Below are 18,699 nucleotides of genomic sequence, written 5' to 3' on the forward strand. Positions count from 1 at the left end.
ATCCCTTAAAATGTTCCTGGAGCAGTGCTTTGAGATTTATATTCACTAGAGGCCACTAAATTGTATAGTGTCAACCCAAGTTTAAGGACGTGAAAACAAGCTTAGAAAGTGTGGGTGAGGGGCGCTTGAGTGGCTCAGCCAGTGAAGCATCTGCCTTCGGCTCAGGGTCCTGGGATCAAGCCCTGTACTGGGCTCCCTGCTCAGCGGAAGTCTGCTTCTCCTTCTCCCTTTGCTTGCCACTTCCCCTGCTTGTGTTGCTCAATCTCTCTGTCGAATAAAATAAATAAAATCTTAAAGAAAAAAGAACATGTGGGTGAATTGCCCAAGATCACGGCTATTAAGTGGCATGGGCCAGCTTTCAGGCTTGGGTCTGTCTGACCCCACTCTCAAGTGATTCCACTATTGAGTTATGCATTTCTTATTTCTGGTTTCATGGAGTTCCGTCTGAAGGCACGACCACAACATGAAGGTAAAATGTTCATGGTTGGTTCTGACCTCGATTTGAGAGATTTGGAGGTGGTAGAAGCCAGGTTGATGCATTGCATAAAACACACATTGTGTTCTAGAGAAATCGTGTCGCTGGTATAGTGCAAGGTGGAGTAAGTGCCGAGATTATCTGTCTCTGGCTTTGGAAGTTGCATAAAGGTAGATGGGAATGAGACCGAGAGGAGTCAGAAGAGGAGGGGCATTTGTTTCCACTCCAGGTATTATTCCTTAAGAATGGGCCTGATGCATTGCTGAGCCAAAATGTCACACCTCTAGAGTTTGTTCAAAGATAAATATATTTATAGGTTTTATATCAGTAAAGAAATTACTGTAAATGTAAGCATGAATTAGTTGGCTTGAACCTGGAAAAATTTGCTAGATACACTGGTTAACTTGTTTTCTTTTAACACTTGAATGTGTCAGATTTTGCTCCATTCAAAGGAGAGAAGCTAAGGTTGGAAACCTTCTGGTAGTTGAAATCTTTCACTTGGCTCCTCTAGTTCTTTGTCAGGTTCTGGCTTTACCTAGTAAAATAGGCAGTGTTGAGTCATGACTGTGCGCATGTGCATGTGCATTCATAAAGCCAGGGGGAGGGAAGATTTGTAAAATTATTCTCTTGAAGGTCTGCTAATAACAGATGAATCAGAAAGTTTGAACTACTCGGTTGCTTTCTTCAAAGGCAGATGATTTGCAGATGAAATAAAGAATGAAAATTGGAAGGTGAATAGTTTAGTCGTTTAAAGAATAGCCAAGAACATCCAGCGTGGTGATGAGTGGTTTAATACATGTATTTGATAGATATGGTAATCAAATCACCAAGTAAAGGAGACAATCTGAAAATGCCACTGAGACTGGACATTCCCAGAACTCTCCGTGTGCTTGGTAATTAAACCCAGGTGCTTAGAAAGACTGACCTAACAGTGACTTGCTGTTCCCATCTCCCATCAGTGGTAGTGAAATGGAGCAGCCTCAATTCCTTCCTTGTGGAAGGAGATGTGATTAACCTGATAACCCAAGGGGAAGTCTCAGAAATGTGCATGGAGAAAAGGCAAATGACTCTTTGTGGGGTCAGGGTGGAAGGGTTGGCCATGCAGGAAAGAATTGGGTTTCTCATGTTGCAGGGATTCTTCAAACGTCCACTGTGACAAGAGCATTCCAAAGATGACAGCTCTCTTGGCTTCCCTGCCATATTTTAGCAAGAAATATTGGGAAGAGGGTGAGGAGAGGGAGGTGAGTGGGGGCAGACTTGAAAGCAAAGAGAGAAAAGGGGAGAGCGTGGCACACATACTCCCATAAATATGAAAACAAATGGGCTTCAGATGGCTTGAGGCACAAATGACATTTCTCTTTAATGGGAAGCACACTTTGAATAAAACCAAGCAAGCATCATCCATCATCTCTCCTCCTGATGTGCCTTAACAATCAGTATGTGTGAGGGCATCTGGGACTTATGCAGGGCTTGTGGGCTAGAGCTGTAGTTGGGAGATGAGGCTTTTCTGGGCTCCAGGAACACAGAGCTGGGTGCCCAGGGGTGATGAGGTCAGAAGGAAGCCAAGGCTGCGATGTACCATCAAGGGTCTCCGTGGTAGACTGCTTCTTACAGGAGAAATCCATCTCTGTCATGGGTATGCCATCCCTGACAGCTCACTGTCACCCTAACGGGGAGGTGGTAGAAAGGAAGGCAAGAACAGGGTTTGAGTTATGCCCTGAAAGGCTATAAAAATGGTGTACATTTGCTCTGGCTCATTCTTTCCCTGCAAGGCCTAGAGCTTCCCTGATAGGCTTTTCCTATCTCCATCCTTTCCCTAAACAAAAAGTTTTATGCCTTGTTGCTTGCTCTCAGCTTATCTGATGGACACAACCGGTCTGGCATGAAAACCCCAATTAATTGGTTCATCTGATATTATCACATAATGGGCTATGATCTTAACAGAGCCTGTTGGGAAACAGCACCCTGATGCAAGGATGGGCTTGGATGGAGGAATTGCAAACACTGTGTGGGCAGGGCAGGAATTAGCATGAGGTGTGTGAGGCACTTTCAGAGGGCACAAAATTGGAGTGGTTAAAACAAACAAACAAACAAACAAACAACCCCCACTATTGGTTAAGACAAAGAATACTTTATTATAGTATTTTTTATAAATAAAAAATAATGCAAGAAGTCCATGATGAACAAAATGGCACAATTTTAAATACAGAACACATGGGCCTGAATTAAGGTGAGTCAGTGGAGCACTGACTCTCAGGGTTATGCAAGTGAATGATTGAATCTTGTATTTCAAATTTCAAAATTTTGTTCATAAGGAGTGGGGTTTATGAGGCTATGTGATGGGCCAGTGCCTTCGCTTTTAGTTCTGTCTCAGCCTTCTTCTGCAGTCCAGCTATGATTCTCTTTCTGAATTCATATCATTTCTTTGCAATAAATTTTTTTGGCTTAAGCTGGGTTGAGTGAGATTTTGTTTCTGGCAACCAGGAATCCCTAATATAGAAATAAATACTCACTTCTTTCCCTTCATGGAGCCCTGTCAGAGAATCTTGTCTTCTAGATTCAATCTTCTATTTCAAGTTTTAAAGAGCAATTTTTTAACAATAATAAGGATTTCCTTTTAAAATATATTACTTGTAATCTCATCAATCAAATACAATAGTTTTCTTTTTTACATGTTCCCTTAAAAGATCTAATCACAGTTTTACATGGTTACAGTGATAATGAACATATAATTTTGTATTCTGGTTTTTTAAATTCTTTTTATTCGTATACCAATGGTTTTCCATGTTGTTACATGTCAATGGCTCTAGGCCATTCCATTGAGTTTTACGTTCCGTGTTTTACTTATTAAATCTCTTATTGTTAAACTTATAAACTGTCTCCAATTTTCCATATAATAATGTGAAAATGAATATGTTCATCCCCATAGATTTTGTTTCTCCAGTTATTTCTTTAAATTATGCTCCCAGAAGTCTGATTTCTGAGCCAAAGTCCCTTGTTATACTTCTTAATATATAATTTGCATTGCCATATAATTTTTAACAGCACTTAGAATTTATAATGAAAACAAAAGAATTTGAACCAAAAGAAACTTTACACATAAGCTACCACATTTCAGATTTAAGTAGGAGTGGGGGAAATAATCATCTTTAAAATTTGATTTATTTATGATATTGTTCAGTTTTAAAATTGAGCCTCAATTATATTTTTACCTCTCACTTGCAGTAGAGCCTTATGGTTGCACTAACTAATTTTTTTCCTCTCCAGTTAATTTTGCAAACTGGAGGAGCAATAATATTTTATGGTTTCTTTATAAGAATATATATTCTCATGATAACCAAATAGTCATCTAAGTTGCAAATTTAAATTGGAACTCTAACATACGTGGCAGATACTGATGCGAAAATACTTATTTTTAAAGGTAACAATATTAATGTCATGACTCCAAGAGAGAACTAAAATCTTCTGTTTCAACTGTGGGCGTATGCAACAATCCCAATATCCCCTCTACTCTTCAGGAATTAAATATATGCAAATGAAAATCCAAAGACATATTTCACATTTCTGTGCTTTATTTTCACTGGAGCTTTTAAGACTATTTTAAAACAAACAGTAGAGACAAAAAAAGGACCTCCCACCCCAAAAGGCTCCATTTTCCCAGATCTAGTTAATAACCGAACTAGTGATAAAGCAAATATTCCTTACATGTGGGCCATTGTCTCTCTGTAAAAGAATTCTATCAACATTCCCCCAACACCAACATTTCAAAACATTAAACTCATTCTCAACATAGATAAACAAGACGGAGATAGAAAGCTCAAGCGTGACCATTGAGAGGTCAAAGTCTTAAAAGCAAATCTGATTCTGGCTACATCCCTTCATGGAAATACTTTCATCAGCCACAGCATTAGGTCAACAGCTTTAAAGTCCAAGCTGCCTTTCAGAAGAAGAGTTTTCTGGGTAGACCTAAAAACAGGAAGCAAATGAAAGGAAGAAATGTGGCAGATCACAGTAGCTAGGGCTGATGAGGGAAAAATCTAACTCCTAAAATAGATAACTCTGGAGATACACAGTATCTTGAGATTCACCTGTAGAATAACCCTTTCATCTTGTAAATGAAGAATCAAAGATCCCATGGCTTGCCCAAAGTCAGATGGCTAGATTATCCAACACTAAGGCTACTCTTTAGCTCTATGGAATTCTGTGCACTGTTACTTCATTTTATTACCATGTCACTGATAATAACATTCATTCTGGTGGCATGCCTCCATTCCAGTCCCTCTTCCTCCTGTGTTAGCCACATCTCTGTCTTGGGAATCAACTAGGGGAGTTCCCCATTCCAAGTAGTGCCATGGCCATTGGGCTACTAATATTGAGCAAAACGGTAAATTCTCTTTCTGCCCCAAATTCTCATTCTCTGTTCTGTCAGGCTGGGACCTCCACCACCACTTACAAATATAGTCTCTGTTTCTCTTAGCACAGATTCTCCAGAGAACATTTGTTGTTGGGCTCCATCCAGCTTGTGATTTCATTCTCTTTAGATTAGGTTTCTTTCTTTCTTTTCCTTTCTTTCTTTCTTTCTTTCTTTCTTTCTTTCTTTCTTTCTTTCTTTCTTTCTTTCTTCTTTCTTTCTTTCTTTCTTTCTTTCTTTCTTTCTTTCTTTCTTTCTGCTTTCTTTCTTTCTTTTCTTTCTTCTTCTTCTTCTTCTTCTTCTTCTTCTTCTTCTTCTTCTTCTTCTTCTTCCTTCCTTCCTTCCTTCCTTCCTTCCTTCCTTCCTTTCTTTCTTTCTTTCTTTCTTTCTTTCTTTCTTTCTTTCTTTCTTTCTTTCTTTCTTTCTTTCTTTCTTTCTTAATTTTTTATTGGTGTTCAATTTGCCAACATACAGAATAACACCCAGTGCTCATCCCGTCAAGTGCCCCCCTCAGTGCCCGCCACCCATTCACCCCCACCCCCCTCCCCCTCCCCCCTCCCCTTCTACCACCCCTAGTTCATTTCCCAGAGTTAGGAGTCTTTATGTTCTGTCTCCTTTTCTGATATTTCCTACCCATTTCTTCTCCCTTCCCTTCTATTCCCTTTCACTATTATTTATATTCCCCAAATGAATGAGAACATATTACTCAGCCATTAGAAATGACAAATACCTACCATTTACTTCAACGTGGATGGAACTGGAGGGTATTATGCTGAGTGAAAATAGATTCGGTTTCTATCTTGGTTTCTTCCAAAGGGGCTGCAGAGCAGTTCCACAGAATGGGCAGCTGTCTGGACAGGTAGTCTTAAAACTGAGCATCATTTTGGGGTTCAGTATTTTGATAGATAGAAGTTCATGGGAAGGAAAAAATTCAGTGAGGTGTTTCCATGAAGAAACTTTCAAGAGTGGGCTACCTTCAAAGGAATGAACAGCATTAAGGGGACCAGACCAGAAATGTTGATACACCCTGAGTTTGGCAACAGCGGGGAGCTGCTGCCACCAGAGGGCAAAGTGGAAAATGAAGGAAATAATGTTATATAACCTGGTGAAAAATGGTGCCCTGGAAGAAAGATCACTTGACAAAGCCACAGCCATGGAGGATGCTAATTGTGTCCAGAGACGCTGCACTGATTCAGGGAGGACATGAAGAAGAAATACTCCTGTCTCTCTGTCTCTGTCTCTCTTGTCTCTCTGTCTTTCTCTCTCTCACCATCCTCCTTTTCTGGCATTGGCCAAACTCAAAGGGAAGTCAGCCACCAAAAGAGCGGGGAGTGTGGTTCATCAGGGTTAATCTCTAGGGGCACAGAGCAGAACAGAGAATGGACTGGGGGAATAAAAGGAAAAATCTTGGCAACTTTTTTGTCAATGGGTCTTCTCATATAGTATTTGAAACAGTTTCATGGAGTGGTTAAGGAGACTGAGTACCTTGGCCAGGTGCATCAAATTTTTTCTGAGGTAAGGCAGTTTATCCATCCATAAACTTGCCCAAGGTCACAGATCTAGAGTGTCACTGGGATGTGAACATGTCTGTGTCACCACAAAGATAATAGTATCGAACACGGAGTATGCAGATAGTATTCAGGCACCATGCTAAGGCAGTCACAATCTTTAACTCATTTAATCTTTATGGCCCTGAGGCCTGAATATCATCACAACCTGGGGGTGCCAGGCCTGGGGTGCTCCATCTTCAGGAGGTCCTTGGTAGGTACTAACAGTCATGAGAAGTCCTTTTTTTTAATTAAAGATTTTATTTATTTATTCATGAGAGACACAGACAGAGAGGCAGAGAAGCAGAGGGAGAAGCAGGCTCCCTGTGGGGAGCCCAATATGGGACTCTGGGGTCACGCCCTGAGCCGAAGGCAGACACTCAACCACTGAGCCACCCAGGCATCCTGAGATGTCTTCTTTATGGAGAAATAATGATTTGAAATGACATTTTCCTTGATCCTTAGAACCATCCCACAAGGAGGGTGCTGCCCCCATCTCACAGGTAGTGGAATTCAGGTTTGATAGATGTGTAGCTCAAAAAAAACTCACATGATACTAAGGCACAGCCAGTGTGTGAGACACTTGGACTGACTGTAATATCTGCCCTCTTTGCTTTAATTCACACATCACACTTTCTCATCCACCTTCAAATCAATTAAAGAGCTTGAAAAGAAACCTTGTCATTTGTTCCTGAAAGTCAGCGTGGAACCATTATGTTGTGCCTTTGGCAATTCCTGTCTCGTCTCCTTATCCAGACTTGTAGCATGAAACCTCCTGTCTCTTTTTGTCCTGTCAGAAGAGGGTAATTGGAAAAAGTAAATGAAAGAGGGAATGAACAAATGAACAAATGAGTAATATGTATATAGCATACATATTCTCATTCTGACTCTATGAAATCCATAATTTCAACTCTTTATTGTCTCATTAAAACCCTGAGATGGGTGGTTATTCCCCTTTTACTGAACATCAGGTTGCTGGAGATGAAAGCTGCATGGTTGCAATTTAGTTTTCCTTGTGCTTTGCAAATTGCCTCCACTAGCTTTTCAGATGGTGGAAGCTGAAAAAATATGCAGCAGAAATTTAATAGACTTGTTTATTTGGTGTGTCAGGAACTGGACAGAACCCTTTGAGGGTTTATAATCTGAGAATTGGATATTACATCCTGTAAACTAATGGGGCCATGCGAACTGGTCCAGGATCAAATGGCCAATGCTTGAAAGGCTGAGTCCATTCTCCTTGACCGAAGAATGGTCCACTTTCAGCAGGGAAATTGTCCTCTTAAATTAGTGTTCAAATTTGGGGGTGTGTGTGGGGAGCCAGGAGGGAGAAATGGAAGATGTGCTCAGCCAACCACATCACCTGAACTCGTTCTAGTGACCAGGAGGGTGGCCAATGGGCACTTTTTTCACTAGGCAGGCATTATTACCAGGGTAGTGCTTCCTTAACTTCATGTCCATATAATTCACCTGGCCATTCACCAGATTTTGACTAAATCTGAGATGTGCCCTGAATTTCTTCACTTCTTATAAGTTTCCAGGTGGTGCTGACATTGCTGGTCCAAGGGTCTAGAGGGACAAGGCCCTAGAATGTCCATTTATCCTATTGCTGTAGGGCTCTCATTATGAGGTCAGTGAATTATAAGTAGCTGTACTTGGGGGCAGGGCTAATCTTCTTCAAGAGTGTATGATGTCATGAAAGGTAAGGCCATTGTCACTGTCCTTGTTGGAATCATCATCGTTATTACTGTTTGTTGAAGATCTCAATCAGGGCAAAATGCTTGCAAGCCCCAGAAACTTGCTCAAAGAGGTTCATATAGAAAGAAAATTGATTGTAAGATATACAAAGCCCTTAGAACCCAATTACAGCCCTATGAGACTGAGGCAAGAAAGAGCAATTTCTCTATCTTTGCTTCCTGCTGTACATCTTACTTAACTGCTTCCACATGGCCCATCAAGATGAGAGCAGACATGATGTGGAAATGGATTGTGACCTGTGACCTGAACCTGGTGGTTTAGAAGCTAGACTTGGACCCTAGTAGGCACAGTCTGAACTCTGTCATGGTGTTTTCCCTCTATCAGCACTAATGTCTTCATCGGTAGAGGGTAGGGGGGTGCAGAGCGGGGCATCATACTTGCTTGAGATGTTGTGAGGATTAACTAAGATAAATGCTGGGCACAGTGCCTGGCACACAGACAGTTACTTTTAAAAAATATTTTATTTAAATTAAATTTGTCAACATACAGTAAAATACCCCTGACGGCTTTTTTTAATTACTAAATTTAAAAACTATAAAGACAGTGAGATTAATTATTATGGGGAGACAGTGTCTTACAGGATATTAGAAAAGCCTTGGCATTTGGAATCTGAGAGCCTTGGTTTTGGATCCCAGCTACACACCTACGGCTATGGTTTGGGTGTACCTCTTAATGTCCCTGAACCCCATTTAAAAAAAATCACTTGTTGCTTCATGGAGATGGGAAGGATTAAATGAGATAATGGGTGATGACACATTAATTAAAAATAAAAAGTACTATTCTAGAGTAACTTTTCCTGTCCTCTGATAGCTAGGAAGGTAGGACTGGCTTAGACAAAAATTGAATAGAGAAGATTGCCACCCTTCAGCAATACTGTTAACTTAAAAGAAAGACAGATTTCGAAAAGGAGGAGAAGCAAAGTTTTGGCTAACTGCAGCCCCAATCCGCTTAGCGATTATCTTCATCAGTCTAAATTCTAGTGCCTCCAGCAAAACATCATACCCTTTGTTAATTGTAACTTGAGTGGTCTCCTGAGGGGCCTCTCCTCTCCTGCACTCCTGTAAATCAGTGTGTCTGCCTGCGTCTGTCTCTACATCCTTTGAAAAAGACTGTAAAAAAGACCCACAAAAGGAAAACCGAGTACCTTTCAACTTTTTTCTCACTTTCTAATTCTTAAGTTTCATTGAACATTAAAAGTTTTTATGGGTAGTGAGGAAAGGCATTTTGCCACTTGAAGCTAAGGTGTGATCCAAATTACAGGAGACTCCATTTCCAAAGTGGTATTTAGTGAGTTTCACACATATCTTTTTTACAGGACATTTGCACTGGTGCAGAGGGGTGGAAAAAGCGACAGCAGCTCTCTGGTAACTTGCCCTTGCAGCCCAGGTGTGGTCACAGTGTAGCCTGGCGGGTTCTTTCCTTCAATCCCTTTCCTTCATGCCTTACTAAACAATAACGAGATGCTTTTTCATGCATGAATGGGCTGCAGTCCACTTGCTTCCAGAAGCTCCTCTCTGCCCCACCCTGCCTCCGCCCGTGTGTACAGGTGACTAGCATCCGGAGGCACACAGAGGGCCTGTCTCAGTGGGCACATACAATGTTTGTGTTCAACTGTCTATGGGGTTGCCTGTGAGGCCTTGGCATTTTAATTATACTACTGTCTTAGCATTTTGCTCTGCATTGGGTGAAAATGAATCATGTCCAGGTTGAAATCTAGACTCTTTCTTTTCTCTTTGTCTCTCTCCACTGTCATTAATGCTTGCAAGACTTTGGTCATGAAAGCCAGAGAGAGCTTCCATTTTCCAAAGGATAAGAACAAACAAACCAGCAGAATCACTTTGTTATTTAGCAGAAAGGGAAGCAGTAGTATTGACACGCAGATAACATTTCTAAAAATCCCATAGATTTGAGGGTCATGAGCTAATTAATACCTGCAAAGTCATGCATTGAGGAATTAGAGATGTGTGAACCTTCCTCTCTTTCTTCTTGGAAGCGGTGTCTTTTTTTGCCTAGGGCATAACCATCTGGTTAATCTGGTCAATAATTTAAAGTTGTTTTTTGTTTTGTTTTGTTTTTGTTTTTGTTTTTTTTTTTTTAAATTTGAAGACTGATTTCTAGTTTGATTTTTTTAAAACATTTGTCAAATTAGCTAGATAATCACCTAATTGGTACTTTTCCTAAGTAGATCCAACCTGAATGTAGAAGAAACTAAAAAATGATTTCTCCTGCCAATTAGAACAGAAAGCAGTCCTCACCCACCTACTGCTGAATCTATCAGTCTGTAAACAGGGATCCAGAAAACAGGGGTGTGTGGGAGGAACCTGATGAAAAAAGTTTCTCGTTTTATATTTAGCATAAAGCCAACTCCACAGAGGCAAAGTGGCCTGTTTGGCTCAAGTACTAATAAAATGCCTTATAGAATTGAGAACAACCCCCACCCCCAAGTCTATTTACCCGTATTTCCACTGCACTAAAAGACACAGGAGACAAATTATTTTTTAAACTCACAAGAGAAACCTCGTCTTCTCTTAAAGTCAAGCAAATCTGAGTTGACTTCTCTCATAAATTCAAGAACAAAAAGTTATAAATTGAACAGATGAAGGACATTGCCTTCTTTAAAGTGATGTCTCCTTACCTTAATGGATTTAGCTATGGCAGGGAGTCAGAGTAAAGCTGTCTTAACTAAATCTTTGACTGATTATGCATTTTTTTCCCTATTCATACACGATAGATTCATCATCCCAATTTGTCAAGCTGGCGAAGTTCCAATTAATTACACCCGGCAAACCTCGGCTCGCGCTCTGCCCGGTGTCAGGCCTAATCTAGTACCTCATTTGCCGGCGGCCCAATGAAGAGGTATCAGAGGTGTTGTTCCTCTGGTACTTACTGTGATGGATGCCCCTGGCGGCGTGGCCGGTGGCAGAGGCAGAGCGGTGGACGCCTCTCTCCTCCGAGCCTGAGGCCTCGAGGCTCCTGCACTAATTTGAGGGCTCATCTGTATAGTGGATGTTGTCATCAAGTCTATCCTTCATGGCAGGGCTGAAGGCTTTCCCTGCTGCATGGGCTGCGTAAATGCCTACGTGGGTTCTACATTTCTGTCAGATTTGTCCTTGCAAAACAGAAAAAAAGGAAGGCAGCTTGTCCTGGAGCTGAGTTTCTGAGCTCTTTAGTGGCTGATGTGTTGTAGGGGAAAGTCACAGAGACTACCGTGTACCCAGAGCATTTGTGAATATCTGTGCATGCTCATACCTGCGTCTCTGTGCTATTTATAGGCAGTGCTGTGTTCTTTTGAGTATGGCGACTTGGCTTTCCTGCTCTTAGCTATCAGGCAATGACCTGCTAACAAATATTATTTATTAAGCAATGTGAGGCCCTACTGGATATTGATATGCGATCTCTGATGCATGCAGGAACTCATGTTTGATGAGTGACTAGAGCCCTGTGCTGTGCCAGATGTTACTAGCGTAACATCTCTTTAGACGATTGTTTTTATCCTTATTTGAGGTGGGAAAAGTTAGCTCAGGGAGTTAAGTGACTTGCACAAAGTTGCACAAGCAGTAAGCATGGAGATGGGATCTGAACCAAGGTTGAGTTGATGATAAGGTTTCAGCTCTTTCTAGTACCCAGTCATTTTTCTTAAGTAACTGCTTCTTCTTCCCCCGTTCACATTCTGTCCTGGCCTATGACCCTTGCCTTCCTAACCTGCAGACTGAGAAGCTACAATATCTTGGCAGGGTTGCAGAGCTGCATGACTGCACTATTGGTAGGGCTGTGTCTCCACTGGTCCATGGGACTAGTCCAGCATGGGGAGTAGCTCTAGGTGTAATGGAGCTAAAGCCTGGGCATGTTCCCAGATTGCTTTGACCACTTCCCTCTTGCTCTCCCAGGCTTTCACCCATATGAATCACCCCTCCGTTCTCAGCTTTGGATGAACACCACCTGCAGGTTATGAGGTCTGGATCCCAGAGTGGCCAGCTCCACAGAGGCTGAGCATTGACCCATGGAAAATAGGAGATGGGAAGGAGACAAGCTGATACAGACCCTCTCCCTTCCCGGTCCTGTGGCCACCTCAGAGGTGTGGCACCTCCTTGCTTCTCTTGAAGACAAGTCCCATATGCTAAGTGAACGTGTGTGCTGAGCTATGGGCTGAGACTCTGGGGTTCACAGTGAGTCAGTGGCTGTTCAGGAACACATGCACAACATCACCTTACTGCTTGGCCTCCCTTCTCTTTTAACCCACCTCATTTTTAAAACAAAGTGTGGTACCTTAATCCTTATGCCTAGACCTGAGACAGGGCTACAGTGGCATTAAGCACAAAGCTAACTTCCCACCTATACAGCCTACACAGAAGAGACCCTGAAAGGGACTGTCATGTTTTGGAAAGAATCAAATCACATCAAAGATCAACTTTTAATTTAAATAAAACTTCAAGTGCATTAATATTCAGCATTTAAATTCCTTCCTGGTTCACAAATATAATATGTTTTACAGTTATCAAAAACATATGCTGCTTTTCAGCAGCATTTTATATACAACTTGTTCAACAGAAGGTGCCAGCATCCCAATATGTTTTGCTAAGCTTTGGCTTTAACCATTGTGATGAAAGAATTCAAGTGCAACAGTGTCATCTTTTTGAAAGTAGGGAGGAGTGTTGCCAAAGGGTAACTCATGCTCCAAGAAGAAAGAAGGGAATTATTTATTATTTCTTTCATTGAGTTAATTTTTATGATGTTTCTATTATGAGAAGATCTCTGTATGAAGATTGGTGAGAGCTACATGGATTAATCAATCCCAGATCTTGTTTTCAAGAAAACTTCAGTCTAATAAAATACCTTTTGGAAGAAGCTAGTGGTGGCATTCCTCTTACAAAAGAAGTCCACTAATCTGCTGCTTACTTTTGGAGCCATATTGATTGTTAAAATATTGTGATACTTTCCATGCTTGTTTGTGAATATGCATTATCCCAAGCCTCCTACACCTGGCCTACCTGGTCCCTCTCCTTTGGTCTGGTGACTAAAGCAATAATGCCTAGCAAGGCAGGGGATTCTAAGTCCTTCCTCCAGCCCTATTGCTAGTGCCTGTTCTGATGGCTCAGAACCCATGCCTCATTTGTTAAATGTGTGGAATGTCTTTTGTGAATGTGGCAGAGATGCTATGCCTATTATATTCAGATGATCTATACCGTTACAGTTACAGTCTCTAACTAGGAATGTGGATCAATTTCTATCTTTTTAAAAAAAATTCTGTCGATTTTGCCTCATGTTTTTGAAACTCTGTTTTTAGGTGCATGCTTATTAAGAATTGTTATATCTTCTTTATGAATGGGCTCATTTATTACTAAAGAATGTCTATGAAGTTTATTTTATCTGATATAGATATAGCCATACTCACTTTGTTTTATTGAGTTTGAATGGGCTGTCTTTCCCCACCCTTTAATTTAACTGATTGATCTGTATCTTTGCATTTGAAGTCTCCCTCTTAGATAAGATGACATCTAGGTGGGTCTTGTTTTTTTTGTTTTTTTGTTTTTGTTTTTAAACCCAGGCTGACAATCTCTACATTTTAATAGGAATTACTTGTCTATTTACATTTAATGGATGTTTTGGTATAGTTGGGTTTAGTCTGGGATTTTGCTGTTTGTTTTCTTTCTACTTGTACATCTGTCTTTTGTTCCTCTGTTCTTTCTTTTTTGCCTTCTTTAGGTTATTACATTTATTTATATTATTTCACTTCAATTCCTCTACTGGATCTTATCTATTCTCTTAGGAAACTTTAAAAAAATAATTGTTGCTCTAGGAAGTATAATATATATCTCAGTTACTAGCTTATCACTGTCTATTTAGTATTATTATTGCATCATTTCATGTAAAATATAAGACCCTTGAGACAATGATTTTAGTTATTCTTCTCCTTCATCCTTTGGGGTATTGTTACTTTATGTTTATATACATATGTATACTGTTGACCCTTGAACAACATGGGTTTGAACTGCCTGGATCCACTTATATGTGGATTGTTTTTCAATAAATATACTACCGTAAATTTATTTTCTCTTCTTTAGGATTTTCTTAATAATGTTTTCTTTTCTCCAGCTTACTTTATTATAACAATACAGTATATAATATATATAACAGACGAAATGTGTGTTAATTGACTGTTGATGTTATCAGTAAGGCTTCTTGTCAACAGTAGGCTATTAAGTTTTCGGGGAGTCAAAAGTTGCACTTGGATTTTTGACTGCATCGGAGCTTGGTACCCCTAATATTGGCATTGTTCAAGGATTAACTGTATTATAAACTCTGAAATATTCTGAAATTTGTATGTATATGTATGTATGTATATGTGTATCTGTATATATGTATATATATAACATATATATGCATTATATATATAATTTTTTTAAAATAGTAACCTGCCTTTTAAAGATACTCAGAGGAAAAAAGATAGTCTTTTGTTTTTGCCCTCATTCACCATTCCAGTGCTTTTCGTTCTTCATTCTTCTCTGTGTATCTAAGTTTTCATCCTAGCATCATTCCACTCTGTCCTGAAGAACTTCCTTTGGCACTTCTTGAGGAGTAATTCTGTATATACATGCATATCACTCAGTGTGGCTCTAGTTTCCACCTGCTTTTCCCTCTCTCTAGTGACCACATTCAAATAGAAATGAATGTGGATTAAGGGGTGCCTGGGTGGCTCTGTCGGTTGAGCTTCCAACACTTGATTTCAGCTTGGATTATGGTCTCAGGGTCATGGGATTGAGCCCCTCATCAGACTCCATACTGGGTATGGGGCCTGCTTGGGATTCTCTCTCCCTCTTCCTCTATCCCTCCCCACCGCCTCACACTTGAGTTCTCTCTCTTTAAAAAAAAAAGAAAGAAAGAAAGAAAGAAAGAAAGAAAGAAAGAAAGAAAGAAAGAAAGAAAAAAAAGAAATGAATGTGGATTAAAAATACCAGAGGTGACTAGTCATTTCTAGGGGCCCAGCCTTACTACAAAGGCATTGGGAATGAGATTATAAAATTAGGAGTCTTTGGGCTGGTTTCCACCTTTAGTACTGACTTAACACAGGGTTTAACATATTTTAAGCTTATCTTTAGATTTGGAAGATTTTATATAAAACTGTGGATTTCTGGCTTCTCTTGAAAAATTAGAAACCCTGTAAATTTAGGCTCTGACTTCTGTTACTTCATTTGGTACCATCAGCCAGAGGTGGATAGCATTCCTGATGCCAGTGAGACTGTGCTTTTTAGCTTGCCATGATTTCCCATTTTGATTGGGTCACCAACATTGTCTTCCTGGTTCTTGAGGTTCAGAATGAGGAACTAGAACATCTGCATGCAATACATCATCCAGAGGTACATTCTACGGTGATCTAGAAAGTGAATTGAGGTAATTTATATATTTTCAATTCACATCAGATAAGTGATTAGATGGGAGGTTCAGAAGCCCCTGTGCTTGTGTCTCTTTAAGACCAAATGAAATCTTCTGTGATGGGAATTTGAGTATGGGGAACTCTAGTCATAGTAAAAAACAAAAACAAACAAACAAACAAAAAACATGTCTTGAATTCTTAGATGAAATCTCCAATCAATGGCATTACATTTCTTTGGCTCAGTGAATTTATGCATATTGGATGGAAGACTTCCTCATCCAAATCATTGCAGAGGCCATATTTTCTGAATGTGTTTTCTGCTCTGAAGGTAAAACTTAACATAAAGGAATGGCTCAAGAATACAATTTTTGCAGAGATGGCAAGGCTTCAGATTTTCCTGGGAAAGATATAGGTGAAATGCAAAATAATTTTGCTGTAAAAATTATTAGACACACTAGGGAATCCCTTTGAATCTTTGCCCTCTTGGAATCACTTGAAAAAAATTATTGTAATTACCTTGACTTTCGACAACTCCAGGATGATTTAGGATTTAGACACTCTGCTTCCAAAAGCTAGATTGCACAGCATATTTGGGGGCCAGAGCTGTGGTGCTGAACAAAATATAGGAACCAGAAAGAACAAATGGAGAAGGACAAGTTATCTCAAACAAGGAGCATGTTGGTGGTCAGTGTGAAGGATGGGATTCATGACCTAATATGAGATGAGCTTGAACTTGTGCTGGGCACTTTGCAGGAAGAACCTGAGAAGAAACTCTAAATCCAGCTAGGGTGGCACAAATAGCAATCTGTCAATGTAAACAGATTGACAAACACTCTTCAGTTTATTTGATTGTCTTTGGAGCTTTATAGAGAAAAAAAACAAAAAACCTTCCTCTGATGACAGAAATTTAGAAAAGACAAGAGGAATGGGATCTCTGCCCCCAATCCATCCTTTTAGATTAATGCTCTCTAATGGATATTAAAGCATGGTAGATTAATGAGAGCCCGATAGACCATGCAGCTGAAAAAACACACTTTCTTTTGACAGCTAGGCAGTTAAGAGATGCCTAGGAATTAAGGAGCAGTTCAGATTAAATTACCCTCTTTATTAAGACATCTTTTCCTTGGTAAATAGTGTGCTGGGGGAGAGGAGCAAAGAGATGCCATGATCACCAGAGGTTATTCATGGAACCTATAGTTTGTGACCATAGAAATAAAAGACTCATTTAGATTTTATATACTGGCAGGTTAACCAAAATGGGTCAATGGGAGGCAGGAGCAAAGAATGCTGGGCTTTTGGATAAGCAGCTTCTGGAAATCATGAGGTGCTTGGATGGAAAGAAATGAAGGAGCCTGCCAGGTGTCAGTTGGCCAGCATACCAGTGAAGTGTGTTTTCATCATCAGATTGTTGTTTGCTCTCCGTGCTGGTTATGTACTGTGTAAAATTAGCTGAGCTGGAACTACAGTTCCTAGAATTCCCTCCCTTGGCTGGTTCCTTGTTGGGGTTGGTCACAGGAGAAGTATCTGTGAGATTTGGAAGATGGGAAGTAAAGCAGAAGCAAATTTTATGCTCCAAGGGTTGAGGTAGATGGAGCTCTAAGCACTGCGGCAGCCAATTTACATTGTCACTGATGTGCTATCTCACTTTGCTGGCATGGGCACCTGGATCTACAGCTCCTCCGTCTCCCATAAGTTTCCTCCTATGTGCAGCTCTGTGGTAGAGGATGTCAGTTTTTTCTTCATGCCACCATGACTTTTAGGTTAGAGGTGGTGAGAGACAGCTGTGGGGCATCCAGATTGTATTTGTGGGTTATAGTTTATGTGTGTGTGGTCCAGTCCTTAATTGTTCTCCCCCACTTTGTATACAACTTTTCCACAAGACTGCCCACCTACCTGACTTAATAATGGTGACTTCAGGCATACCACCAGATGGAGAGGCAGCAGCTTGCATAGATTCTTCTCCATCCTCCAGGTCTCATTTGGCAACACATCCCTTATTCTAAATGCCTCAGTAGTTTTGCTTCTTGGATCAAATCCCCACTGATACCCTGACTCTACAGGTGATATGCAGATATTCAGATTGACTTCTGGGGGCAATATTGCAAAGTATTATTACTTAGTAATTGGGGTCTCTGTCCTTATAAGTGCTAGCTTTCCTTTAGCTACAGGCTCTAGGACAATCAATGTTAAACTGTGATGGGCTATCTTTATCCTCTGTACAGTGATGAAGGCTGCTAAAATGGAAAGATTCTAGTAAAATTGCCCTAATATCCAGGGATGAGGGCCACTGCTATGCAATGTTTCCAGGATTGTGTGTTACCTACATCCACTTAGCACTAATTTAGGAAGGAACTTGGTTTATTTATTTTATGCTTTTAAATAAGTGCATGCTGTAAATAGTTCTGATCAAAGCGGAAGATAGGTTACTCTCATTTCATTGCTCTTATCTAGTTGGGCTTGATGGTACCTGCTTCTTATGAATTTATATAGTGGGTAGTTGAAGTTGGGTGAAGCGTCCGCAAAATCAAGACTTACTCTACAAAAAGTTAGTTATACAATATGCTTCTCAAATATTGTGTTAATAAGGTATTCTTTTCAGTCAACATTCAACTCAGTTTCCTTTGCTTTTACCATCATCATCCTCACCACTAGCACCAAAAGTACTTCTTGAATGTCTGCGTGTGATCACAACACACATCTATGTGATATGAACTTTTGTGGGGAGACACCATATTGCAGTGGAAAGAGAACTGGCTGAGGCAGGGGATCAAATTTTTCTTCCACCTTTCCAGTTTAGCCAGCTCTGTGTCCTGGGGGACCCATAAAATGGGAACAAGGATGCCTTCTTTCTTCTTCTTTTTTTTTATCTCAAAAGATTAATAAAAATAAGCTTTGTACTCAGGGAGCCTGGGCAGCTCAGTTGGTTAAGGGTCTGACTCTTGATTTCAGCTCAGGTTGTGATCTCAGGGTCTTGAGATTGAGCCATGCATTGGGCTTCTGGATGGGCATGGAGCCTGCTTAAGATTCTCTCTCTCCCTCCCTCTTCCTCTTGCATATGCTCTCTCTCCCTCAAAAACAAAACAAGACATAACCAAAAAAACCCACCTTTGTACCCAATGAATGTTAGCCACTTTAGGCA

The 18,699-nt window shown here is 40.4% G+C and overlaps 1 long non-coding RNA gene across 1 annotated transcript; it reads right to left on the reverse strand.

Moving 5' to 3' along the window:
• Positions 1–1,810: 1,810 nt before the first annotated feature.
• LOC140610146 (uncharacterized) lies at positions 1,811–5,005 on the reverse strand. The gene is made up of 2 exons (XR_012011919.1): positions 4,564–5,005; positions 1,811–2,141 (listed from the first exon to the last, which is right to left on the reverse strand). It is a non-coding gene; the product is annotated as an uncharacterized lncRNA (long non-coding RNA).
• Positions 5,006–18,699: the final 13,694 nt, after the last annotated feature.

Source organism: Canis lupus, chromosome 2 (genome assembly GCF_048164855.1).
Source record: "Canis lupus baileyi chromosome 2, mCanLup2.hap1, whole genome shotgun sequence".
Classification (NCBI taxonomy): Eukaryota; Metazoa; Chordata; class Mammalia; order Carnivora; family Canidae; genus Canis; species Canis lupus.